The 27,815-nt window shown below is 36.3% G+C and overlaps 1 protein-coding gene and 1 pseudogene across 12 annotated transcripts in view; one reads left to right on the top strand and one right to left on the bottom strand.

The window, feature by feature from the left end:
- Nucleotides 1-27,815, top strand: part of RIMS2 (regulating synaptic membrane exocytosis 2) — an 842,692-nt gene that overhangs the window by 354,720 nt on the left and 460,157 nt on the right. The window lies entirely within an intron of this gene.
- On the bottom strand, nucleotides 6,981-8,936 carry LOC140498717 (splicing factor, proline- and glutamine-rich pseudogene; annotated as a pseudogene).

Raw genomic sequence — 27,815 nt, 5'->3', positions numbered from 1 at the left:
AACTGATAGGGAGTAAAGTTAAAAGAGTCAGGAAAATGATATACGTAAGGACCATAATATGTCAGAGAAAACTAAAATAAATTTCAGCACTATATAATTATAATTATGTAATGATCAATTTTCCAACCAGAAGAGAAATTTATTTTCCTAATTTCCTTGGAGGTATGAAGGACTGTGTTTGCTAAATGTTATAAACAATGTCAGATGGGGTTGCTGCATCAGGTGGTTTTGCTTCCCTGTTTCTTTCCCAGAACTGCCTTTTACCAAAGTCCTTGGAATTGTCAAATGATTTAACATCATGAACTACCAGGGTTTTATTGGCGGAAATGACATTAAAGAAACTACATTACCATCTTCTTCCTACCATCTAGGACCATGGGACCTCTCCATCTGATTTGTAGCTGACCTCTTCTACACATTATCTACCACATTCAGAATGTAAATTCTTTGAGAGTAGGCAACTACCTTGCTTTGTAATTTGTGTCCCTAGAACTTAAGCAGTGCTTTGAATATAGTTACTGCATTTTAATTAATCTATTCCAAGATACCCAACTTGGGTAATATGCATTTTTCATCCACTTTTTCTTTTGTTACAAATTTACTTCTTCAGAGACTGTGGAGTTCCAATATTCAAAACCACACAGAGAACATTTGTATTTTTTTTAAAAGTATGTGTTTTTATGCCAAGGAGCAATTTTTGAGGATTAAAAACACATTGAATTTCCCAAATACAATCCAGCCTGCCCTATTCCTCTTTTCCAATTTTGAACCCAACTCATCATCTATCTGCAGTGCCTATTCCAAATTTACGTATTAATGTACTAAATCAATGGATTTTCCACCTGCTTGTCACAGATGGGGCATGAGGCATTTTTTAAATTAGATTTTTTCCTGTTTTTCTGCTCCTGATCCTCTCAGCTTGGAAGCACACTGTGCCCCAGTGGCCCCTTCCTCTGATTGGTCTGTTTTTCCCAGAACCTCCATATTAAGGGAATTGCCCAAGTCAGCCATGTTTTCATTCCTTTCCATGCTCTGCTCTTAACTCTCGTTGAACTTTTTCCACCTTGCCACTGCATAGGCACCTTTTCCCTCAACTCCCAAAGTTGCTAGTGCATAGCAGCTAAGCAGATATTAAAATAGCTTCTTTAATGATATTTCCATTAATCAAAACTTTTTTTGTTCTTTCTTTTCATTGTTTTCCCCATTAGAATGTAAGCTTCTTGAGGGTATGACTGTTGTCCTTGTTGCTTGTAGTTGTTTTAGCAGTGTTTAGCACAGTGCCTGGCCCATGGTAAGAACTTAATAAATTCTTGTTGATGTCTTCTGTATAGTTCCTTATAGATTTCATTGCAAAGGCTCTGTAATATTCTGAGGCTTGATACCCAAGATATAATATCATCCACAAATAGGAGCATCTGAGAGACCCTCAAAGTATAGATAACACCAAAGGGCAGTGGAGAAATGAATCGTGGGTGTAACTGAACTGTACCATATTTCCAAAGATGACCGGGATGCAAGAAATAGCATAAGGTATATCATTCGGAAATGTATTATTGTTATAGGACAAGGGCCAGTCGTATGTAATGGATTATAGACAGCCAAAGTGTTAGAGTAGAATGTAAATTATGTAAAAAGACCTAAAAGAAGACCTTTTGTGGTTTGATTAAACGATATGTAAGAAATCTACTTGAGAACTCAGACAAGAATTGCACAGGATGAGTTGTGAATAAGTAGTGACCTGTATCATTGAAAGTAATATCCAAATTAATGAAGTAATAGACCTATTGAAATATCAGCAACTCAATGAAAAGGTACTTATTAAGCTTCATTTTGCATCAGACACTGTTCTAGATACAGATCATCAGGTAAAAAAGAATGAAACAATTCCTCCTTGCAATGAGTTTACATTCTCATGAGAGACAACATGCATATATGAAAATATGTATAGTATAAATTTTATACATGAGTAAGTTAATATGCAATATATGTAAAGTTAATAGCCATTTACATACAATATAGCAATATGTCATAATACAAATACATGTATTTAATTTTATATGCAATGTGTATGAACTTACTAAATACTAATATATACAAAGTAGTTAAATACAGGGTACCTTGGGAGGGAGAGCATTACAGTTGGGAGAATATTGAAGTACCAGGTGTTTCTTTTTCATTGTGGCTGTACATTTCACTGAAATGGTGGTATGATGATCGAGAGTTGGATACAATCATAATTAGCTCAATGTCACCTGTGAATAAGAGGATCTGAACAAAGTTCTTATCCATCAGAAATTGTTTGGACCTTAAGGAAGTTATCTATTCATTCATTCATTCAACACATTTATTAACCAAATTATTTATTAAGTAGTATTTGTTACATTAGGCACTATGGAAGGCTCTGAGGCTACAAAGATATATATCTTCTCATGTATCTCTGAATTCTTTTCATTCTTTATAGTATAATGATATTTAATTACATTCATAGATCAAAAAATTAGCAAGTCATCAGTGTGACTTCTTTCCACAAGTAGGCCAACTCAGAGCCAACAGAGAGTCCAGCTGTATGCTGAAGCCCCTTCCCCTCAGCAGAGGCCCTACTCCCCCTCAGCCCTCAGATCCATTATTTTCTTCCCATCGCTGGTAGGTCAGGCCCCTCCAGGGTCCCCCTTCCACCCTTATTTTACTAGGTGGTCATAGCTGATCAGACCACTTAGATGAACAAAAAGTCATTAACGATAATCCTTCTGTTAAGATGGAGAACTGCCAGGCTTTGCCATCTGCCCTGACATGGTTTCCTAAGCTTCACTGGACCTTACCATCTGTACTGCCACTATGCCCTCAAGGCCTCCAGGCATTGCTATCTGTCCTACCAGTGCACCTCAAGGAATCCTCAGTCTTGCCATCCACCTTGCATCTAAAAGCTTACACCCACTGGACCCTTCCCTCCATTCTAAAGCTGAACCTTACTATGTGTGTTCCATATAATATAATAATATTATACTATATTATGTTAAATAATATAATATTAAATAATAATATCTCTAACTAAGACATAAGCGTCTTGATAGATGGAACTGTCTCTCTTTTAAAAATGCATTTCCAGGGCTGAGTATAAGTTTTGGCACATAGTAAATGCTAAATTTGTTGTCTTAATTTTCATTTCTTGGATGATGATGGATTTTGAACACATTTTTTCCTAAAGGTTGTTAATAGTTCATGTATTTTCTTGTGAATCTTTTTTTTCATACTCTTCTACCTCTTGTTTGTCAAGAAATCCCTCTTTAGCCAATGGATTTCTGTAATTCTTAATAGATTTTGGATTCTAGACTTTTAGTAGTTTTATGATGTAAAGATTTACTTCCTATTCCATATTCTAGTTGTATCCATTTTTATGCAAAACCTTTTCATTTTATACAATTTAAACTATTTTGTTTTTTGTTCTGTCTTGTAATGAATTCTTCACAGTTGTAAAATATATAAACTTACATTGTTTTTAATCATTTTATGATATACCTTTTTCCCTTAATTTAGCTATTTATAATTTATTGCATTCAGAATATGCTGTAAGAATCTGGACTATGCATATGTTCTACCTCACAGATTTCTACTTTTCCTAGAAGCTCTTTTTGGTTAGAGTTCCTTTCCCAGTGGTTCATGCTCTTAGGCCTATGCAGCTTTAATTTTTGTTTTGTAGTATCTAATTGATTTAACTAGTCTGCTTCTCTCCAGTTTCAGACAGATTTGATAACTACTAGTTTGTAATGTAGTTTGTGCTTTGGTAAGGCCAAATGCCCTTTATTTTTACTATTTTGATTATTTCTATTAACATTTTAGTCTTTTATTTCTTATGAATTTTATTATTTTGTCTAATTCTATAAATAGTAGAATTTGATTCGTTTATATATAGTAATCTGATTTGTTTAATACTATCTATGGCTTAATTTGGGTTCTTATATAAATATAACTATATAATAATTTCTCTCTTCCTTTATTTCTGTAAAAACTGTTTTATTATTATATTTAAGTAAGTCTTATTTATGACTTAGGAAGCTAATTCTCACTTATTTAATGCATTTTATTACCTTAAATGGGACTTCTTTTTCAAAACCCGGAAGGCTGGATGAAAGAGTTAAAATCTAAAACGATCTCTACAACCAGCCTTGAGTTGAATCTACTAAAATGAAATGTAATGATAACAGATGTCAAATCTTACATTTTGGATACAGATTCTTTTGAACCTAAGTCCAAGATGGCAGAGGTGTAGATACACATTAATTCATCTGAAAAAGATCTAGTGCAATATGAGTAATTAATCTGATGTCACAATCTAAAAACAGCAAAAATCTATTCCATTAACAGAATCTCAGAGCTATTGTCATTTAACTATTCTCTGCCATGATTATATCACATTTGTAGTTTTGCATCCAAATTTTGTATTCAAATAGAAAAGCTAGGTGGTACAGTGGATAGAAAGCCAGGCCTGGAGTAAGCAAGAGTCATCTTCCTGAGTTCCAGTCTGGCCTCAGACACTTATTAGCTGTGTGACACTGGGTAAGTCACTTAACCCTGTTTGCTTCTGTTTCCTCATCTGTAAAATGATCTGGAGAAGCAAATTGCAAACCACTCTAGTATCTTTGCCAAGAAAACCCCAAAGAGGATCGCAAAGAGTTGTCGATGATGGGAAATAACCAAAGAACAACAAATTCAAATCTGGATGCTATATGCAGAAAGGTGACCAGTATAAGGAGAGCAGAGTGATGAGGATGATGATGGAAGGTGAGTTTTGCTGAATGCTGTCCTAGTCACATCCCATCCATTTAATTCTGGACACTACATTTCAGGAAAGATATTAATAACCAGTAGAATGTCTAAGGGAGAGTAGTAGTCCCTACAACAGGAGCAGAGCAGCAGTAGCAATAAATAACATGGAACACTTATGATTTGCAAAAGATTTTACATATATTACCTCATTTCGAATTCAGGCAAACCCAGTGAGGTAGGTGATTGAAATCATGCCATATGAGTATCAGTTGGTGCAATTGGTGATATTTATTTCCAAGAAGACTTAGGGGAGGACAGCATAACTGTTGTAAAACTATTTAAAGGGCTTATGTGGAATATGGATTCGATTTTGATTTATTGTATTTATCTCCACACACACAAACACGCACGTATACATACGCATACATACCAATTTTACAGATGGGGAAACTGAGGCAGACTGGTTAAGTGATTTGCCTAGGGTTATATAACTGGTCAATGTTTGAGGCCACATTGGAATTCAGGCCTTCTTCACTCCACTACAGTTATTCATTGTACCACAAATGTCTCTAGAATGAAGAGCTGTGCATGGAATTTGCAAAGATGGAAATCTGGACTTGATAAAGAAAAAATTCTTAACAATAGCACATATACAGAAATGGAATGGGCTGCCTTTGGAGGTAGTGGGTTTTACTTCACTGGATGTTCTGAAGCCAAGTAGTTAGTTGACTGCTCATTGAGTATGTTGTAGGGGGATTCTTATTCAGTATGTACTAGCGTATTTGGCCTCTGATACGCCTGCTAGCTCTGAGATTCTGTCAGTGGTTTTTATCTCTTCATAGTTTGAGTAATATATGATAATGATTTTTATTTTTGTTGGCTTTTTTTGTATCCTGCTTTGTTGTAACTATTATTTGTCTTGTTTGATTTTTTTTATTCCCTAGGTTTTTCCAAGTGGAGAATCATATAATTAGCCAATAGAGATAAGTTTGGCTTCTGTCAACTATTCCCTTAATTTTTTTTATCTTTTTGGTATAGCTATCCTTTTTATTAGTACATAAAATAAAAGTAGAAATAGTTGTACCCTCTGTTTTCCTGTGATCTTATTGGAAAAATTTCCAAAGTTTCTTTGTTACAAATAATGCTAGCTCTTGGTTTTATATAACTGCTTTTGTCCATATTAGGAAAAGTTCTCTCCATTCCTATGCTTTTTAGTCTTTTGTAATAACAACATAAAGGAATTATTTTATGTCTTTTATTTCGGTATTACAAAATTATGATTATCTTTGTTAATATGATTAGTTATACTAATTATTTTTAATGTTGAACTATCATGGGATTTTTCATGTAAATCCAACTTGAAATAATAATTTTTAAAATAGTCCTAATATTTAAAATAACTATATCAAGATAATGAGTGAAATTTGTCTATACTTATCTTTCTCTATTGTATTTTTCCCTGACTTTATTATTGCAATTGTATTTGTCTTTTAGAAGGAGTTTAATAGAGTGTTTAATATCTCTCCTTTTAAAAATAGTGCTACTGAAGATTTGTGCATGCAGGAGTGTATGTATGTACGTGCATACGTGTATGTAAAGAATATGCTAAGGTTTTCAGGTTATGTGATTTGTTGCATTTGCTAAGAGAGTTTATTTTATTTCAGCGTATAATATTCCAGCTCTTTTTTTCATTTCTCATTGTTGTCAAATGGTCCTAGGTAATTCTTCTAACTAGCACCCCCTAATATGTACAAAACCATTTATGTAATTTTGTTCTTTGATACTGAAGCTCTTTAAACCTGGTTCTCTATTAATGTGCATTCTCCTCTATGTTTCCAATACTCCCATGTAGTTTTCTTCCAGGATTTCTCAGAATGTGGTATTCAGTATATGTGTTTCATTTTGTTTTTTTTTCTGGTAAGCCAGTTTTTCTCACATGGTTTCACTAAGCTCTGTCTTCATTGTCTGTTGCTTTGATTTGCAGAGCTCTTAGACATGGTGTTCTTACTATTTTGCTTTATTTTTATTTTGCTTTGATACTTGTTAGATCCATATCTATCTTTTGCTGTCTCATCTCGATCATTTTATTTATTTTTTTATTATTATTAAGAATAAATTTCTTATTAAGAAATTTTTTTATTATTAAGAATAAATTTCTTTAATAATCCTGGCTCCTCTTCATTGGTTTGTGGATTTCCAAAACACTGCTCCTTTTTCCTTGCTCCTGTTTATTAAATGATTGGGTGAGTGACCATGGCTCACACTCTGGACATGCTCAAGTTGTACTGAAAGACCCAATGGATGAGCACCGTTTTCATCCTACACCAATCATTCTTACCATGTCACTTCCCATTATGGAACCACTGAGGGCTGCTGGTGGAACTCCATGGCTGGCCTCTTGGCCTATGCCACCACCACCTAAAGGTGGAAATTTCTGTCTTTCTGAGCCATAGGAATTTCCCATGTTCATTGTTCCTGCACCCATTCTTATCTCTCTCTCATGTGGATCCACGTATCCCATCCGACTATAACTTTCTTCTCTCGCGTCTCATTTGCTCTTCCATCTCACGTTGGTGAGTTATCATTTCTTATTCTCTTGTATGTGTTCTTTCTCTTGCCTTAACTGTACTTCTTTGGGTTTCTGCATTTCTTGATTGTGAAGTTCCTCCATCCATCTCAGCTCTTCTTGATGCCATAAAAGATTTGCCTGATGCTCATGATAGCATGTTCCATTTTCACTTTCCAGTTTGCCTTTTGCATCTTTTATGTTTTTCTCAACCTGCTCCCTTTGCTGCTTTTCCATTTCATCTAAAGACTTCCATCTCTGGGAATATTCAAACTCAAAGATCTCATGCTGAGCAAAACGTGGAGGGTTCTCTCTCCTTTTGATACATTGTATTCTTCTGTGCAAGCTTTTCAGGAAGACCACCTTCATCATCTAGTTACTCAAATGGTTCCACGATGACTGGAGGAGGAGTTGTCAACAAAAACACTCCTTCACTGCATCGTTCACATGCTTTTCTTGCAGCTGGCTCAGAAGCAAATTCAGCAATGCCTTTTCCTGTAGATCTTCCTCGATCATCCACAATTACGACAGCTCTTTCAATAGGTCCAAATTGCCTGAATGCTTCTTCCAATAATTCATTGGAAACATAGGGTGAAAGATTTCCTACAGAGAGGGCAGCTGCATGTGTGGCAAAACGAACACAAAGTTGTTGTCCTCTCATGGGTGTATCATCAAGTTCTGCTTTTACAATTTCTGCCAGGGCTCTAGATTCCAATTTGATGCAAACCAATCTTTTGCCTTAGTTAATAAAGACTTCACCAGGTTCTCCATATTTAGCAAATAATCTTTTAAAGTCTTCCTCTGTAATATCAGCTGGCAGATTTCCAACAAATAACCTAGGACAGGGGTGGGGTTGCCGGCCCCCTCGGGGCTCCCCGCTGCCTCGGTGCAGAGTTTTGAGTGTCCTCCGGGAGAGAAGAGGCCGGCGGCCCGTTGGGCTTTAGCCCTCTGGGCATCTTGCCTTTAGGCTCGCCAGGACTCGGACCAGCTTGGGCCTCGTGGCGCTTGGGGGGCAGAGAGGGTGGGTCCCCACTAGAGCCGGAGGACACTGAGGTCTGGGTCGAAGAAGTCGGCTCACGGTCCGGAGGAGGCCTGGGAGATCGCCGAGCCCGGCCCGGAGGTCCTCCCCTCGCCCTCAGCCCGGGCGCAGCAGTGCCCAACGTGAGTCTGGGGCTGCTGCCTGGAGGAAGGCCTGGCTTCAGCGGGTCTGCCCAGGACGCCAGGTGCTGCTGCGCCTCCACGGCTACCGCCGCAGCCGCTGCTGCACCTGAGCCCGAGGCGGCGGGATGGAGGGTTTAGGCCTGAGCTGGATGGGCCCGCCTCAGCAGCCCTGGATTCTGGCTCAGGCCCACTCCTGGCGGCGGCGGTGAACAGAAGTTATGACTTAGGGCCCGCCTCGCCTGCCGCCACCACCACGCAGGTGGAAGCCGCTGCCGCCGCCACCACGGAACCGTCCCGGGACCTGTCCCTGGTCAGGGAGCCGGCGAGGCCAAAGTGGAGGGGTCGCTCGGGGAACATGGAGGCCACCTTGCTGATCAGAAAATGATGGGGGACACAAGCAACCATCTTCTTTTTGTAAAGCAAACTTTACTAAGATTTTCTCCATCTATTCTAAACAATTGATTCTCTTGTGTTTTTCTCTTTCAAATTCTATTGAAATGAGAGGCAGTTTCAGCGTCAGTAAAGACCTTATCATGTTCTGCCCCAGGACAACTCTATGGCTCAGTTGCAGAATAGTTGCTAACCTGTGTTGGTGGAGGGAAATTTCTCATTGGGAGGTCCGTACAAAATCACAGTACCAGGGAAATCATTTGTTATTATTATTTTTTAATTTCACCTTCCTTTTAATTTTTTTTTTTAAATTAATTTTCTAAGTAGCTGTGGAGTTACTTGCAATTATCTGGTTCTCATTCCCAAGTGGAAGAGGAGGGCCGAGTTGAAGTACTGTCCAAGCATTATATCTTCTGGAGAGTTCTCGTCTCTTTTTAAATCCCAAAGTATTTATTTAATTCGGGTGTCTTTCTTGGTTACTCATGGCTTCAGTTCCTTTACTATTTTTTTCCCCTGTAATCTTTTCCATATGAGAACTTCTTCCCTCTTTTGTCTCCTTCTTCCTTTATTTTATTTTGGTACATTTCCTCTTTTTAGATGGTGAGGGGAATGGGCTTAGTTAGATATGTCCACACACTCATTCAGCTTCCTACTTGATGAAATGTCCTTCCTAATAATTTTACATAGGCAAGAAAGGAGGCACACAGACAGATCAGTAATCTTTAATATCACCTTTGCCCTTTTTGGGTTTGGCAAAACATAGAGTCAGGATGTTTACCATCCTGTTAGAATCTTTCCCTTTGTAATATGCTGAGAACTAATTCCTTTGTACTTTTATAATTTCTTTGTCTTTACCACGGATTTCTTAGGTACTTTTAGGATCTGGGGAATGGTAGCTAGGTGGTGCAATGGATAGAGTGTCAGGCATGGAGTCAGGAAGACATCTTCCTGAGTTCAGATCTGGCCTTACACACTAGCTGTGTTACCCTGAGCAAGTCACTTAAACCTTGTTTGCCTCAGTTTTCTCATGTATGAAATGAACTGGAGAAAGAAATGGCAAACCACTCTAATACCTTTACCAAGAAAACCCCAAGTGGGGTCATGAAGAGTTGTACATGACTGAAAATTGACTGAACAGCCATAAAGGATCAGGGAGCATAAATTTAAGGCTAAATGGTATCTTGGGGCACTTTCAGTCCAATTCTCCTCATTTTAGAGGTCATCAAATTGAGTATCCCAGAGACTGTGACCTGACCAAGAACTTAATATATACAAATAACAAGGCTTAAACTCAGGTTCTGGACTCCTTGTATAATGATTCTTTTCTCCTTCATGTGTCTTCTATTGATAAGATCCTACTTCTGTGACTAAATGATTCATTAAGAATTACTTATTAAACTATTCAATATAAATTGAACAAGGAGGAAATATAGGTTATTTTTAGGCTAACATTTTGCTAAATAATGCTAAGTAAGATACTTACTATGCCAAACATTAAATAATTTGTTTCATGTTTACCTCAAGAAAATACCTAAATATTTTCATATTAAATAGTTAGTACAATGAGTACATTAGTCTGTGAGTTTATAGCTGAATAGAAAAAGAATGATGCAATCATTAGAACCTTAGGAATGGAAATCTATTAATATGCTGTTTGTTTTTCACCATTATTGAATCAGTCTATTCATATCTTGCTGGGGGGGTGGGGAGCTTTACCCTTACAGATACTATTAAGTTGATACTTCATGGTGTGAATCTGGTTTGTAGTTGAAAATCCATTAGTAGAATGTAAAATAATTGAGGTTAAAATATCTGCATGTTAATTTATAAAATATAATAGTCATAAAGAAGATTTATAAATGTTATCAAAGAAAATGCTTTTGATGGTTTTACTGCATTTAACTTTTTAAAAGAATTGATAATTGTTGCCCTCCACAAAATATCATTCTGTTCATTTTGGACAAAATATCATACTAATTATCTGCTTGTGGGTGGAATTTTAGCATATTAGCTCAGATATGAATTGATCCTTCAATGAAATCTGCCCAAGTGGTTTATAACAATTAGAGCAGAGCAAAAATGCAAATAGGCTCTCTGTAGAAGTAGTAAATTCCCTGTGTTTAGAGGTCTTCAAACAGAGGCTAGATAACCATTTTTTAAGAATGTCATAGAAGGGATATGAGATTTTCATAGAGGTTAGTCTCTAAGATTTCTTCCAACTCTGCAGTCTTGTGATTACATTTCAAAGTATGTCAGGTTTTAATTAGGGAATTACTTAGGGAAATTTAATTTAGTTAAAATACTATTGAGAATCTTTGTAGCTAATCTCCTCCCCTAACCACCCCCTTACCCCCAAAAGGGAAGAAGATAATAATGCCACATTTATGTAGTTACAGCTCCTAGAGTCTCCCTCACTCATGGGCTTCCAGAACTCTATCCTAGATTTGAGGTACTCTATAAGTACTTTTTGCATTTACTTTTATCATCCTGTCAGAGGACAAATTAATTCAAAGCAAAAAATATTTGATCAACTAGCATAACATATAAAGTGACAAGAAAAATTTTCACCATGTACACGTGGATTTTATACTCCCATGTAACCAATAAGAATTATCTATCTTAATATTTATCTATGCATCTAGCTATCTATCATATATATATCTAATCTATCATTTATGTATCTAGCTTATCTATCATTTGTCTATCTGTCAGTCTAAGTATACAGAGACAAAAATTGAGGAAAAAGAGAAAGAGAATAAATCTGACATAAATTTACCAGAATAGTTCACATTCTACTCCCTACATCATTTAAAGCATTTCAACAAAATTTGAAGCATAGATTTAAACAGGGAAAAAATGAGGTTTTGGTGATTCTAATCCCAACATTATTTTTAACCAAATTATCTAACTTTTGATGTTTTGCTTATTTTCTCCAAATTTCAGTTTTGTCATCTGTAAAATCAGGCTGGATTTGATAATTTTTATAGTCCCTTTCCACTCAAGATCAATGATCCTATGCTAGGAACTAATTAGATACAAAGATAAAAATGATAGGGTCCCTGTCCTTATAAAATTTACAGTCTAGTAAGAGAAGGAAGACGTATAAACAAATAGAAAACTGCGTAACTATGATTATCATGAAAATTCTTTATTTGGGCAGTCATAGGAAATGTCAATCCATGGTAGCCATGCTATGCCTCTAGTTTCCTTTTTGAAAGTGCTATAGACTTCAGATACATATTCCTTGAGGTAGTAATTCTGTATAACCTATATAACTGCAAGTTAATTTTTGTAAAACTAATAACTTAAAGAAGAAGAGAGGGGAAAAGGGAGGAAGGAGGAAGGGAGAAAAAGAAACAGAGATATGGAGGGAGAGAGGAAAAGATAGACAGATACACACACAAAGAGAGAGAGAGAGAGAGAGAGAGAGAGACAGACAGACAGACAGACAGACAGACAGACAGACATTTAAAGTCTTTAAGGGGAAGTTCAACAGGATTTAAATATCAACATCCTTTTACTTAGGGCAGCTAAGTGGCTCACTGGATAGAGCACCAGGCCTGGAGTAAGGAAAACCTGAGTTCAAATTTAGCCTCAGACATTTGCTATCTGTGTGACCCTGGGCAAGCCACTTAATCCTGTTTACCTCAGTTTCCTCATCTAAAAAATTGAACTGGAGAAGGAAATGTCAAACTACTCCAGTATCTTTACCAAGAAAATCCTTAATGGGGTCATAAAAAATTGGACATGACTGGAATGACAGAACAACAATAGCCACAATTCTTTTACTTGCTCATATATTGATGGAATCAGAAACTACTTTTGCATCTACATATATACGTGTGTGTGTGTGTGTGTATGTAATTTTGAATTCTTTTTCATGCTACTTTTCCTTCCTCCCACTTCCAATTTGGAGCATTCTAGTTAGGGCAACTCAAGTGGTTCTGAAATTGCAACACTTTAAGCCATCAGTGTTTCTCTAGAATTCTGAGACTGGTTTTTCTTTCAAGATGAGTTTCATATGTAATCATATTGTCTAGAACACATATCCAAAATAAATATATTATTTTCACTTTCACTTACCAGTTTAATATCAAGTAGTTTAGATTCTCAGATGAATTTTCAGATTTATAGTTTGGTGTAGAACAAATTGTGACAGATTCTGGATCATATTTTTAATCTGATATTGTCTGAAAATTCAATTAAACAATTCCAATAAATGTAGAAGTATATGTGTGGGAAGGTGGACTTATTTGTCAGGCTAAATGACATTGGTGACCCTGGAAAGGAAAAGAGCCTATTCAGACTGGAGACGAGAGTGGTAGGTAGCTATTTATACTGATCATTGTAGTCAATTCAGTTTTTAGATAATGTTACATTTTCAAAGCTTTGGCACAACAGTTGAAGCTTTAAAGAAAGTTTGTTCTGTGACTCATTTCATCATTTGTGTAACTGTTGTTCTTTCAGCTCTAAAATTTAAATTGTATGTACTTTCAGAAAAACTGGTACTGTGTAAGATGTCAGTTACATATCATAATTTAGTATCAAATTACATGTGATCTCTCTCTTTTTCATGATCTTTCTTTTTTCATTCAGTTAAATTCTTCTCACCTTCCTTACCTGTTTTTTTTCTTCTTTCTAGTCTCAGATAATGGTTCTTCTCATTGCCATGGTCAACTCTTCCATCAGAACTCTGAATCCCATCCCTCTCTGTCTCCAGTGACAGTGTTCCACCAATCACCTCTGCACCCTCATAGATCTATAACCTTTGCTTTTATATTAGCATGTTCCAATGAATTTATAAATACTAAGGTATACCCTATTCAAAAAGAATTCAACTAAATAAAGAAAATTACCATTCTACTCTCTCAAGCTTTCAATCCTTCTCTCTCTTCTCATTTGAACTTTCTTCCTTTCCATCCACTCACATCTCACCTTGTTCCAGACTATTTTCCTTTCTTCCCCATTCTTCTATTATTTCAGTAGCTTCATCCAAAGTTTTATATCTTAGAAAAAATGTGACTTCTTATTAGCATTTGATATTATAAGCCACAGCTTCCTTTTCAATTATCATTTCTCCCTTCCTTCCTATAACAATGGCAGTCATGCTTCTTCTCCTGTATGGCCACTCTCTGTATTTCCTTTTCTGGCTTTTTATTGTCCTGATATGTATTAATGCTAGTGTATCTTATACTATCTTCTCTACCTTAAAGATTCATCCACTCCCATACCTTTTTTTAAAAATTTTATTTATTTTTTTTAATGTTCTACAATCACTACCATAAAACTTAGATTTTTACCCCCCCCACCTACTCCCCACCATGCCCCTCCCTCCCCAAGTCGGCATACAATTCTATATAGGATCTACATATACTTTCCTATTGAATACGTTTTTTACTCTAGTCATGCTATGTAGACGAACTAAAATACATGGAAGAAATCATATAACAAATCAAAACATAATACATACACACATGCATGCACACACACACACACAAACATGATCTGCTATATTCTGTGAATGAATTCCATAGTTTTTTCTCTGAGTGTGGAAGGCATTTTGCCTTAGAAAACTGTTAGGAATTTTTTTTTAAGTTCTTGCATTATTACGAAGTTCCAAGTCTACTAGAAAAAACTCTCACATGCTGTAGTCGTTGCTGTGCACAAAGTTCTCCTGGTTCTGCTCCTTTTGCTCAACATCAGATCATATAAGTCCTTCCAGGCCTCCCTGAAGTCTTCTTGATCATCATTTCTTATGGCACAATGGTACTCCATTACGTTCATATACCATAATTTATTCAGCCATTCCCCAATTGATGGGCATCTCCTTGATTTCCAGTTTTTGGCAACTACAAAGAGTGCTGCTATAAATATTTTTGTACATGTGGGACCCTTTCCCATTTTTATGATCTCTTGGGGGTACAGTTCTAGTAGTGATATTGCTGGGTCTAAGGGTATGCACATTTTTGTAGCCCTTTGGGCATAGTTCCAAACCGCTTTCCAGAATGGTTGGATGAACTCACAACTCTGCCAACAATGAATTAGTGTTCCAACTCTCCCACATCCTCTCCAACATTTATCATTTTCCTGTTCTGTCATGTTTGCCAATCTTATAGGTGTGATGTGGTACCTCAGAGTTGTTTTGATTTGCATCTCTCTAATCAAAAGTGATTTAGAGCATTTTTTCATATGATTATAGATATCTTTAATTTCTTCCTCTGAAAATTGCCTGTTCATATCCTTTGACCATTTATCAATTGGGGAATGACTTGTATAGTTGTACATTAGAGTCATTTCTCTATATTCTAGAAATGAGGCCTTTATCCCCAAGATTAGCTGTAAAAATTCTTTCCCAATTTACTACATCCCTCTGAATTTTGGTTGCATTGGGTTTGGTTGTGCAAAAACTTTTCAGTTTAATGTAATCAGAATTATCCATCTTGCATTTCATAATGCTTTCTATCTCTTCTTTAGTAAAAAATTCTTCTCTTCTCCATAAATCTGATAAATACACTATTCCTTGCTCTTCCAGTTTGTCCATGGTATCAATCTTTATACCTAGATCATGTATCCATTTGGACTTCATTCTTGGGTACGGTGTCAGGCATAGGTCTATGCCTAGTTTCCACCACACACATTTTCCCAGCAATTTTTGTCGAACAGTGAGTTCTTATCCCAGAAGCTGGGGTCCTTGGGTTTATCAAACAGGAGGCTGCTATATTCCTTGCCTACTGTGTTTTGAGTGCCAAGTCTATTCCACTTTTCTATCCATCTGTTTCTTAGCCAATACCAAGTGGTTTTGTTAATTGCTGTTTTATAGTACAATTTGAGATCTGGTAGTGCTAGGCCACCTTCCCTAGCATTTCTTTTCATTAGTCCCTTTGATATTTTGGACCTTTTGTTCTTCCAGATGAATTTTGATATTATTTTATCCAGCTCTAGAAAATAATTATCTGATAGTTTAATTGGTGTGGCACTAAATAAGTAAATTAATTTAGGTAGAATTGTCGTTTTTATTATATTATCTCGGCCTACCCATGAGCAACTGATGTTTTTCCACTTAAATCTGACTTTATTTGTGCAAAAAGTGCCTTGTAATTGTGTTCATATAGTCCCTGGGTTTGTCTTGGCAGGTAAACTCCCAAGTATTTTATAGTGTCTACCCTAGCTTTAAATGGGATTTCTCTTTCTATCTCTTGCTGTTGGACTTTGTTGCTAATATATAGGAATGCAGAAGATTTGTGTGGGTTTACTTTGTAACCTGCAACTTTGCCAGAGTTGTTTATTATTTCAAATAGCTTTTTACTTGAGTCTCTGGGATTCTCTAAGTATATCATCTGCAAAGAGTGATAACTTAGTTTCTTCTTTGCCTATTCTTATTCCTTCAATTTCTTTATCTTGTCTAATTGCTACAGCTAACATTTCCAGTACTGATGGTACTGGAATAACAGTGAATACTATGGTACTGAGTAATAGTGGTGATAATGGACATCCTTGTTTCACCTCTGATCTTATTGGAAGTACATCTAGCTTATTTCCATTGCATATAATGCTTGCTGAAGGTTTTAGGTAGATACTGCTTATTATTTTATGGAAAGTTCCCTTTATTCCTAAGTTCTCCAGTGTTTTTAGTAGGAATGGGTGTTGTATTTTGTCAAAAGCTTTTTCTGCATCTGTTGAGATAATCATGTGGTTTTTCCCATGCCTTTTAAAAAAATATCACTTATTCATATAACTCCAAAATCTCTCTCTCTCTCTCTCTCTCTCTCTCTCTCTCTCTCTCTCTCTCTCTCTCTCTCTCTCTCTCTCTCTCTCTCCTCTCTCTGTCTGTCTCTCTTCTCTCTCTCTCTCTCTCTCCTCTCTCTGTCTGTCTCTCTTCTCTCTCTCTCTCTCTCTCTCTCTCTCTCTCTCTCTCTCTCTCTCTCTCTCTCATATCAATCTTTCCTAAAACCTTCTCTTATACTTCTGATCACCACATTGATATCTCCATCTTGATGGTCTACTGGCATATCAAATGTAACATGTTAAAATCTGAAATCATCATCCTCCCTCCTCCCAGTTTTTTCCTACCTCTAATATTTTAATTTTCCAGGCATTCAATAACCTTAGCATCATCTTTCATTCATTATTCTCATGAATCTAATCATAAGTCATGTCTTATCAGTTCTAATTTTGCATTGTCTCTTGGATGTGTACCTTCTTTGTAGCTTCCACAGCAACCCATTTTTCAGGTCTCTACTACTTTTCTCCTGGATTACTTCATTTGTCTCCTAACTGGTACTTGTGACTTCTTATCCCCTCTTTAATTCATCTTTCACCACTTCCTAAGGAATATTCCTAATGTACCACACTGATCAGGTCAGTCTTTACTTAAAAGACTTCAGTGACTTCCCATAGCTATCAAATAAAGTATAAACTATTGATCCCGATATTCAAGGTTTTCCATAAAATGCTTTAATCTATAAAATTTTCACCTATAAAATTTTTCTCAAATTGGCTATCAGACATATTGAACCCAACATGTTCAAAACTGAATTCACTATCTTTTCCTCCAACCACTCCCCCATTCCAAACTTCCCTGTTATTGCCAAGGGCACTACTATAATCCCAGTCCCACAGATTCAAAACACAGATGTCCATCTCACTTTCTCTCATATACTATATCTGAGCTTTTGCCAAAGCCTGTCAATTCTATCTTTGTAAAAATCTTTTGAATACATTCCCTTCTCTCCTCTGCCACTGCCACCCTCTTTGTGCAGGCTCTCATCACCTCATACCTAGATAACTGCTATGGCATGCTAGTTAGTCTGCCTTTCAAAAGTTCCTGCCATTCCAGACTATCCTCAACTCAGCTGTCCAATTGATCATCCTTAAGTGTAGGTCTGATCATATTACTTTGCCTACCGCCACCCCCAAATCAGTAAACTTCAGTGACTATTACCTACAGGATCAATTATAAAATCCTTTGGCATTTAAAGCTCTTGACCCTGCCCCCCCCGCCCCCATCATCTTTCTGGTTTTCCTACACCTTAGTCCAATTTGTCCTGCCTGTAACTAATTTGTGCATAGTTATTTGCCTGTTTGAGGGAACCTGCAAATCCTCTAATGAGGATTAGATTGTGAACTCTTCAAGAGCAGGCTCTGTTTTTTTTTTCTTAACCTTTCATTGTATCCCTAGTGCTTTTCACAGTGCTTGGCACATAGTAGATATGTAATAAATGTTTATTAACTATCTAAAAAGGTTGCACAAATACATACTTACATATTATAGAATTAATATGTATTATTTATATTAAAACTCAAACTTTGAGTCTAACAGTTTATATTACAACTATATGTAAAAATTGAGATGGGATAACAAACTAATTTACATTAAATTTTCATTTTGAAAATCATTCATTTTTATGTAATCTAAAAATATGGATGCTGATATCCTTAACTCTATAGATATTCTGTGAGCTAGAGTAGTCCAGAAGGCTTCAGAGATTATTATTATAACATTTTACAGTAAAGTATTATGTTTCCCTACCTATCCTTTGTTTATCACTTTCCCTCTTCTTGGTATCTTCCTTACCTTCAGTATTTTCCCTCCTCTTACTCAGGGTCCCTTTCTTGGGCAACAGTAGATACTCTGGACATCTTTTTCCACGTTTCCCAATAAAAACGTGCTTTGAGATGCCATTCAGCAGGGGACATTTTCTGATAAAATGCTCATCAACAGGAGTTTTGCATTTTTCAAGGAAAGATGTGCCAATTCAACAACTGGAATCTTTAATGTCCTAACATCAGAGATCAATGACAGGCTATCAAGAGGCCTATTTAGGAAGGAGGGGAACTTCCTTGCACTTCACAAAGCTTATAATGCAGCTTCCCGGAATTTTTATTTTAAATCCATCCACCTTCATTATCTTTCTCAGTAACCTTTTCTATGTACTAAGGTGCTTGTCACTGTACTAGGAGCTAGAGTCTCTGAAGAGATAGTAAAAGAAAATAAATTGGTCACATCATCACTTATGTTGCTTTCATTTGAAGTTTACTGACTGTCTGATATCAAATTCTTTCCTTTGGTTTGCCAAATAGCATTTGTTTGACTGATAAAAATAATTCTCAAACTATGGCAAGAAACATACATTTTTATCAGTGAAGAGCTTGTTTTATATTTCCCTGCTTCTCTATTATTTATCTTACATGGGTTAGCTTCAGCTTCCTCTTACTGCCAGATGGTAAAGCAGATAAATAAAGCTTTTCTTTGACACTGCTTTCCATCCTCATGCTCCCTCACCCCATCTCATTATATCCAATTTTTCTGTCCATATTTTGATGAACTTGTATTGTAAAAAACTTTTGTGTGGTCCTGATATTTAAAAAAGCACTTGGTATAGCACCAATGATAAACCAACGCTTATACCTTTCTGTTCCCTTTTCATTTATTCTGTGTTTTCTCCTTGACTATCTTCACCTTTTGTTCTTCCCCTAGCTGCTTCATTTCCCAATTAAATTTCTATCTCTGACTTCTTCCTCTGATATTCCCTCTCTTCTGTCCTCTTCCTGAAACCTTCATTTTTTCCTAGATGGAAGGTGAAGTTTGGGACAGTGAGGAGAGGGGAGAGTGGCTAAGAGAAAAAGGGAAATAAAATATTAGGGAAAGGGGAGAGTTTCTTTTCTTTATTCCCTGAAAATTTTCATGATTACAGAGTATTTTAATCTTTAATTTTTTTTTTAAAAAAATGAGATCTTGGAATTTATTTCTTTAAGGCTAAGGCAACATCCCATCTGTGTTGTTTTAATATTTTAAAAATTTGAGGTTTTTTTGTCTATTAGTACAAGAAAGTCTTTCAGAGTAATTATATATGATGTCAACATATGTCCTCCCTTTTCTAGGGCAGTGCAATTTTGAAAAAAAAGAAATTTATGAAGCTTTGCAAAAATAATATTCTTTGTCAGATCTTGTGTCCTGATTTTTGATTCTGAAAATATGGACACTTTAACTATATATGACTTTCTTCTCTTTTTGTGAATTTGAAGAGAAAAAGGATTAAAGGCTGCTCCCTTGAACTTCTGAGAAATCTTATATTCCCTGGAGTGCAGTCTTGCCATTCCTGATCACCAAGGAGTGACAACCATCAGCAGTAGTTTTCTCTTTTTGATCATAGTACATTGGAGATATAGCTAAGGAGTGGTGAGCATAGCAAGAGACTTGGGGGAAATAGCTTCCATTTGGAAACAGGGAATTTGGAATAGAGATACACAGGAATATGAATGGTAAGTTGGGATGAAGTATTAGGTGATCAAACTGCAAGAGGAAATGGAGAATAGTCTCCCAGTACTGAAGGTCTTTAAGTGGAGGCTGGACGATCACCTGAAAGAGGTATTGTTGAAGGTAGGATATCCTTCAGGAATAGGCTATCAGTATTGATAGAATAATATATGTGAAAGCAATTTGTAAAATAACAACGAAGATCTATATTATTCTGAACAGGTAGCAATTCTTCTAAGCAACAAATGGATTTGAACAATAGCTATTTGGAAATGGCATCCTACTTTTCATGTCTAACATAGAAAAATAATTCTTAATATGAGACTTTGGGGTCAAGGAGGAAGGTAAGATGGCTTTATGGTATTTGGTGGTGAGAGTGGTGAAGCTACTTTTGTTCCCTTTGTATTCATTCATACCTTGGGCTAGTAGTAGCCTTAAAAGAAATTTCATAGATTAGTGAGTTGGATAATTAGTCCGATGAATTTACAGTAACTTGGAATTGAGTTATCTCACAATTTACTATCTTTGGGAAGCATCTTTGTAAGATATACCCTTACTTTTTGCTGCAATATTTACAATGCTTTTTGTCATTTCTTATTTTGGATGATTTTTACATTTTCTTTATTTCTTTAGTCAGTCCTATCATTAAGAAACTGTTTACTCTTCCATTTCACTAGCTTCCTCCTCTAGCTGAGGGCCCTTTATCTTTGACGTTTCTTCTATCTCTTGTTTTGGCCTACATTTCTTCTACTTCATAATTAATTGTTTGACTTGTTATAGCTATATCTTCTAAGATCATTTAACTGTAGCATTAGAGTATTTCATTTTAATTAAATTTTGCCTAATTAAATAAACCCATTGTTAATTCTGAGCATCTTCAAGGGATGATCTTGATATGGTTTTTATATCTACATAGAGTAAAAATAATTATGATAATCTTTTTTCATTCAAGAATCATCAGTGCACCTTAGTGTATTTTGTTATCTAATATAGTTGAGGAATGCTATACTTCGGTAATCCATTCTTTGTGTTTTGTACACCATACATAAGATCATAGATTTTGAGCTGAAGGGGATCTTAGAGGTTATCTGGCTCAACTGTCTCATTTTTTATCTGAGAAAACTGGAGATACCGAGGTCAAGTGACTTGACCAAGCTCATAGTGACACTCAGGACTCAAGCCCAGGTACTCTGACTCCAAACCTATTTTTTCCACTTTGCTACTCTAGTTACGGCTTAGCATTTTTTAAAAAAGCAGGATATAATGAAATGCACAATCTCTAGGCAATGCAAATCTTTGATGACTCAGAACTCCTTTCAAGATATTAAAAAGTCTAGAGATTTTCATTATGATCATTAGTTATTTTGTTTTATTGTGTGTGTGCAAAAGTGCCCATAAACATTAGTTCCAGGTAAGAGAATCTGATGCCTCTGTGTTCTTCCCTGGGTTTGTTAAATAGCAAATAAGATGCTAAGCACCTTACATAAATAGGTCATTGATAAGCAGCCTCATTTACATCAATGACTCAAATTAAATACCAGGACTGAGCTGGGCTGGGTTCCAGGAGTTCTCTGAAGGATATAATATCAGGTTACCCTGACTTTAGGGTGTGGAATAGTTATATTCTATTAATGACATGATAGGAAAATACCATCCATCAGGGCAAATTTATGTAGAACATGTTGGTATCAAGAAAGATTGTCAAGGAATCATGGCTCTAGAACTGGAAGGGAGGTCATAGACCAAGTAATCCAATCTATTAATTTTATAGATGAGAAAACTGAGGCCCATAGAGATTAAATGACTAGTTCAGAGTAATATGGGTAAGAAATGTTAGAGGCAAGATTTGAACCCAGATCTTCTGACTACAAGGTAACTGCTCTTTCTAGCATATGATGAAATGTCATATAGTGGGAGTAGCAAGTAGGTCAGGATAGCACCTTCCTACCCATCACTCAGGCTTGCAACTTTAAAATCATGTTCTTGTCTCTTCACTCATGTTCACTCCATATATTCAATATGTTGTCAAATTCTATTGTGTCTTTCTCAGGACATCTCTCATATGTGTTCTCTTCCTTTACACAGCAGCCAGTCTGGTGCAGGTCCTTGTCACCTCTCACCTGGATAATTGTAATATAGCCTTCTAGTTCGTATTCCAGCCTCAACTCAGTCTCTGCTCTAAATCATCTATTCAGTTACCTAAGTGATTTTTCTGAAGCATAAATCTGCCAAGTCCTTTTCCCTCCCCAGCTGCCTGCCACTGAGTAAAACTCAAGGGAGTCCCTTTTATTTTGAGGATCAATTATAAAATCTGCTGTTTGATTTTTAAAGCATTCACAAGCTTACTCATTTCGTTCCCTCTACCTTCTCAGTCTTTTTATCCAGGCAGTTCTCCTCCCCCCTCTCTCTACTACTTTCTGCCACATGTACTGTGACCCATTGACACTGGCCCCCTTGATTTTCCTTGAAGAAGACACTCTGTTTCCAGACTATCAATATTTTCTCTGCCTGTCCCCAATACCTGGAATGCTCTCACCTAACATCTCCATATCTTAGCTTCTCTGGTTTCCTTCAAGTACCAGCTAAAAATTCTGCCTTCTTCAGGAAACCTTTCCTTATGCCCCTTATTTCAAATGCTTTTCCGTTTGTTGATCATCTCCAGTGTATCCTGTATATACCTTCTTTGTAGTTTGTATGTTATCTCTCCCATTGGACTTTGAATTGCTTGAGAGTTTTCTTTGTATCCCCAGTACTTAGCACAGTGCTTGGCACATAGTAGATGCTTAATAAATATTTATTGGCAGAATGAGTGATGTCACTACCCCAGTCTCTTCCTACCCTTCTAGGCTTCTTCCATTTTCCACCCTTTCACTCAATCAGGGGTCCAGCTCTATTGGCCTGTTTGCTGTTCTTTGCCTCATTGTTGCTGTTTAGTTGGTTTTCAGTCATGTCCAATTCTTCAATATTCCATCTGGGGTTTTCTTGGCAAAGATATTGGAGTGGTTTGCCATTTCCTTCTCCAACTCATTTTACAGATGAGGAAACTGAGGTAAACAGGATTAAGTGACTTGCAAGGGTCATATACAAAGTAAATACCTGAGGCCAGATTTGAACTCAGGTCTTACTGATTCCAGGCCCAATGCTCTATCCTCTGCAGTACCTAGTACTCCATATCCTGCCTCTGGATCTTTGTATAGCCTATCTTTCAGGGTTGGGATGTTCTTCCGCTTTACTCCTGCCTCTTGATTTTTCTGGTTTCCTTCAAGATTCAGCTCAAATTCTATCCTTTCCTTTGAGATCTGCCTTCCTTTTACACTGTATATACCTTGTTTCTACAATTTTTTCATGTCATCTCCCCCCATTAGAATTTGATCTCCCCAAGGGCAATGTTTTTGCTTTTCTTTGTATCCTTAGTCCTTAATACAGTTCTTGGCATATAGTAAATGCTTAAGAAATAATTCTCAACTGACTGACTTGAATAGATGACATGGAAAGTAATGTGTATTCAGCCTGTAAAGGGAAGTTGGAATCCTAATACAAAAGATTTTAAAAGCCAAATAGTGGTGATCATGTTTTATCCTAGAGAGCCACTGGAGTTTCTTCACCCAGGCACATGGTTGAACCTTTGTTTTGAGAATACCAATTTGGAAGCTATTGAGAGGATGGATTGGAAAGGGAAAAGACTAGGGGTATAAAGGTCAATTAATAGTACACATGATGACATCCTGAACTCTGGTGATGGTTAAATGAGTTGAGATAAGTCTTGGTAGAGGTGAAATCAACAAGATTTAAAAATTGGCTGAAGAAGTTGGATAGGTGGGAGTGATAGGTCACAAACTTTGCAACTGAGGTTGCAAAAATGGGAACGAGGGAGAAATATTTTAAAGGGAATGATCATCCATTTAAACTATAGGGGAAATTATTAGATTAGTAATGAACATTCTATCAAACACATGGGCTATTAGGGAAAATTATTAGCTCAGTAATAAACATACAGATTTGTCTGATATGTATATTGTTAAATAAAAATAAAATCCTTACCAACAATTTTGAAAATATAGAACATATATTAATTCCTAGAAGGAATTAGCATAGATTAATATATATCCTAGGACAATGCCTTGTAATGAGGTTACAGGGATTTTTGCAAGGACAGAGAAAAAAATGGGGGGAAAGGCTTTTCTGACCTTCGGGAGAAAGCCAGACTAGAGATCAAGGTTGTGTTGTTCTTTTTTTATAATAGAAAAGGGAGAGAGAAAGATCAAGATTGGGGAAAAACTTTCCAAATACCTTTCTGAATATTCTCCTATTTGGCCAAATCTGCTCCTAGTGATGAGTTGTCTTCCTAGGTCACAAGGCAGTTCTTTAACTCCTTCTTCAAGGATGAACCAATTTCCTTGTCTGCCATTAAGGGAGCTTATTATGAACTGAAGTCTGAATTTAGTCCTAAACAGAAGATTTTTTCCTCAGTCCAACCTTTGTGACTCACTGGAGACAACAGTTACAAATAAAAACGACTTACTCTATCCATAATAGAAAGTCATCTTCTTGATCCCATAACCTATTGAGAGTATTTTTTTTTACTGGCTGGAATTAAATGAGGAAGAAGCATTCAAATAACTAGAAGGTGTCAATTGGTACCTATGGTACTGCCAAGGATGGAGATTTGAGGTAGGTCTCATAAACTTTAATGCCTCTCCATAGCCTTTTGGGTAATCCTTTCCTGTGATACAACTTGTATTACATAATACTATCAATTTTAATGTTTACTTGGCAGAAATAATTTTATTTTTGTTTAAAAAAATATTAAACATTTACAAGCAAAATAATGAGAATACAGAACTATAATTCAATTCTTGCTGTATTAAAATTATTGTATGCATTGGACCCATCATATTAAGAGAATTGGGACAACCTGAGTACTCTGCTGGTACCTCTAAAACAGACTGGAAAAAGAACCCAAGAAAGGTCAGAGTATATTGAATAAATCCCTATATGGAGGAGTTTTGTAAAGATTTAGATAGAAATTGCAGAGTCTGAAGAATCAAGAGATTTTAATTTTAACCAATTAGATTATAGATCTTTCAAAATTATTTATTTTAAAAATGATTAAGCAGCAAGGTGGTTATGGATATAACACAATTGCTCTCATTTGGGTACATAATAATAGGGAAGATAGGATATACAGAAATAAGTATAATAAGAGCTAGAATGTGATAGAGGAAGAAGAGAGATAAAGACAAAAATCTTTAGGAAAACTTGAAGAAGAGATCAATTTGAACTGGGGAGATCAGGGAAGGCATTTTGGAGAAAGTGATACATAAGCTGACCCCTGAAGGAAGAGAACAGTTTTAATAGGTGAAAGTAAAGAATGTGGATGTTCTTATGGCTTATGTAATTACAGACAGAAATGTAGGAAAAGACTGAGGAATTGTTAGTTAGTCCTCTTTGGATGTAATGCTAAATGTGTGAAAGAAAAGAGGACATGGTGAAATTGAACTCGAAAAGGGAGGTTAGAATTAAACCAAGGAGATCCTTAAATGATTACCTATTCATATTTTATGTTGTTCATATTTTATGCTGAGTCAAAAGGAAATTATGGAAGATTTTCATGCAGGGCAGGGACGTAGTCAGATTTGTATTCTAGGGAAATTATTTTGGCAAATGTGTGAAGGGTAGATAAGCGAAAGGAAAAGCAGGAGATGGAGATCAGATCACAGGTTTCCTGATTTAGGAAAGAAGTTTAGGGAAGAAATGATGTAGCCTTGAATTAATACAAATGAATAGAAAAGGATGTACTGGAAATGCTAGCTAAAGTGTGAGTGTACTGAGAAGTGGGGGCGAGGGACATGGGAGAATCCATATTTCCATGGTTTGAGCCTCGTTAACTGGGAGGATATTGGTGAAATAAGGAAATTGGTACAAATGGGGAATTAATGGATGAGACATGAAATCGAATAGAACTAGAAGAGAAGGCATGAATTTTGTGATTTAGTCATTTCAGTCATGTCTAGCTCTTTGTTGGCCCATTTGGGGTTTTCTTGGCAAAGGTATTGGGGGTATAGCTACATAAGTGGTGCCATTATAAAAGATAAGGTTCTAAATTATGACCACCATAGGTGAATGAATGAATTGATTAAAAAGCATTTATTAAGTACTTACTATGTGCCAACCACTTTGCTAGCACTGGAAATAGAAATTAAAAGAGGAGATAGTTCCTACTCTCAAGGAACTTATAGTCACATTGAAAGAGATAGAACTTACAGGAGGATTTAGCTACAGTGGTCCTTAAGGTACAGTGGCAAGGCAGGTGGTAATCTATCTTCTTAAGTGTCATTTTCATGAATAAAACCATACCCTTTTGTCACCTCATTTGTTTTGATGGTGAAAACTTTCTTTTCTGAGTATTCATAGCTGTGGCTGATGATGTGGCAGGACTTGTAGTACTTGCAGGGATAACTGTCCAATCAGGTCTTTACAGGGTTTGCTACCCTGGACAATTATGGGATCACAACAGTGGCCAGTAGGGCCCTATTATTTCTAAGATTCTTTGTCGTGGCGTACTGAGCTGGTTTCACTGGATTAGAGGGGAGTTGGTGTTTGAGATGCAGATGGGAGTTTATTCCAACTGACTTATATGGCCTCCTCTTTACCCTGGCTAGGTAATGTAGTGTGTAGATGGAAATCGTAAAAATTGAGGAGATTGAAGAACTGTGAGACTACAGTATTTGAGGAGTCCTCCACCTGATTTTGAACTTTTGTGTGTATTCATCCTTCGTTGTTGAAGAAGACTGTGCCATCAGATAAATAATGACATGACTTGCACTTGACTTTATTTTGAGTGAGGGAGGGCTGTGCAGGTCACCAGCCTCACTTCTCCTCCAGAGCCATCTGAATCCAGTGACCAGATATTCATCAGGATGACTGGAGATGACCCAGGATGAGGCAATTGGGGTTAAGTGACTTGCCAGTGGTCACACAGCTAGTGAGTGTCAAATGTCTGAGGTGAGATTTGAACTCAGGTCGTCCTGACTCTTGCACTCATGCTCTATGTACTGCACCACCTAAAGGAATATAGGGACAGCTTAAAGATGGCAATTCAGTTTGCAAAATTGAGAAGCACTATGAGAGTGTCCAGGAATTATGAAGATTGGGAGATACTGATACAACAAACTTTTGCTAAATGGAACATTTTAAAACCTTATTTTATTTTGTGGCTAGTTAAAAGAAGCAATAGATATATTTTATTTAGATTTCTATAACAAAAACCAAGTGAAAGGGAAATACTATATATGTATATATATATATATATATATATATATATATATACATATGCACATATAATTTCAGCTGAAGTAAAAAAACAACAAAATAGTTTCATAAACTCTTAGTGATGAAAGGGACCATCTTATTCAAACTTATTCAAACTCTTCATTTTATCATTTAAGGAAACTGAGGTACAGAAAGGACTTGTCCATGGAAACAAGGTTTGTTGCAGAGCTGGACTAGAATTCAAGTGCTACTTCTAAAAAGTTATGAATTTTACATTGAGAGACCATATCTTTCTTTTTGGGAGACGAGTATAAAACCAAAGATTTGATCAACATTTACTATTTTATTAAATTCCCACAATAATACAGAACTATAATTGTTGCTTAGTAATGGCTTTTATTGTTT

The sequence above is a fragment of the Notamacropus eugenii genome, chromosome 4, assembly GCF_028372415.1.
Source record: "Notamacropus eugenii isolate mMacEug1 chromosome 4, mMacEug1.pri_v2, whole genome shotgun sequence".
NCBI lineage: Eukaryota > Metazoa > Chordata > Mammalia > Diprotodontia > Macropodidae > Notamacropus > Notamacropus eugenii.
Note: the sequence above shows the minus strand (reverse complement) of the source record. Positions and strands in the feature narration are given on the sequence as shown.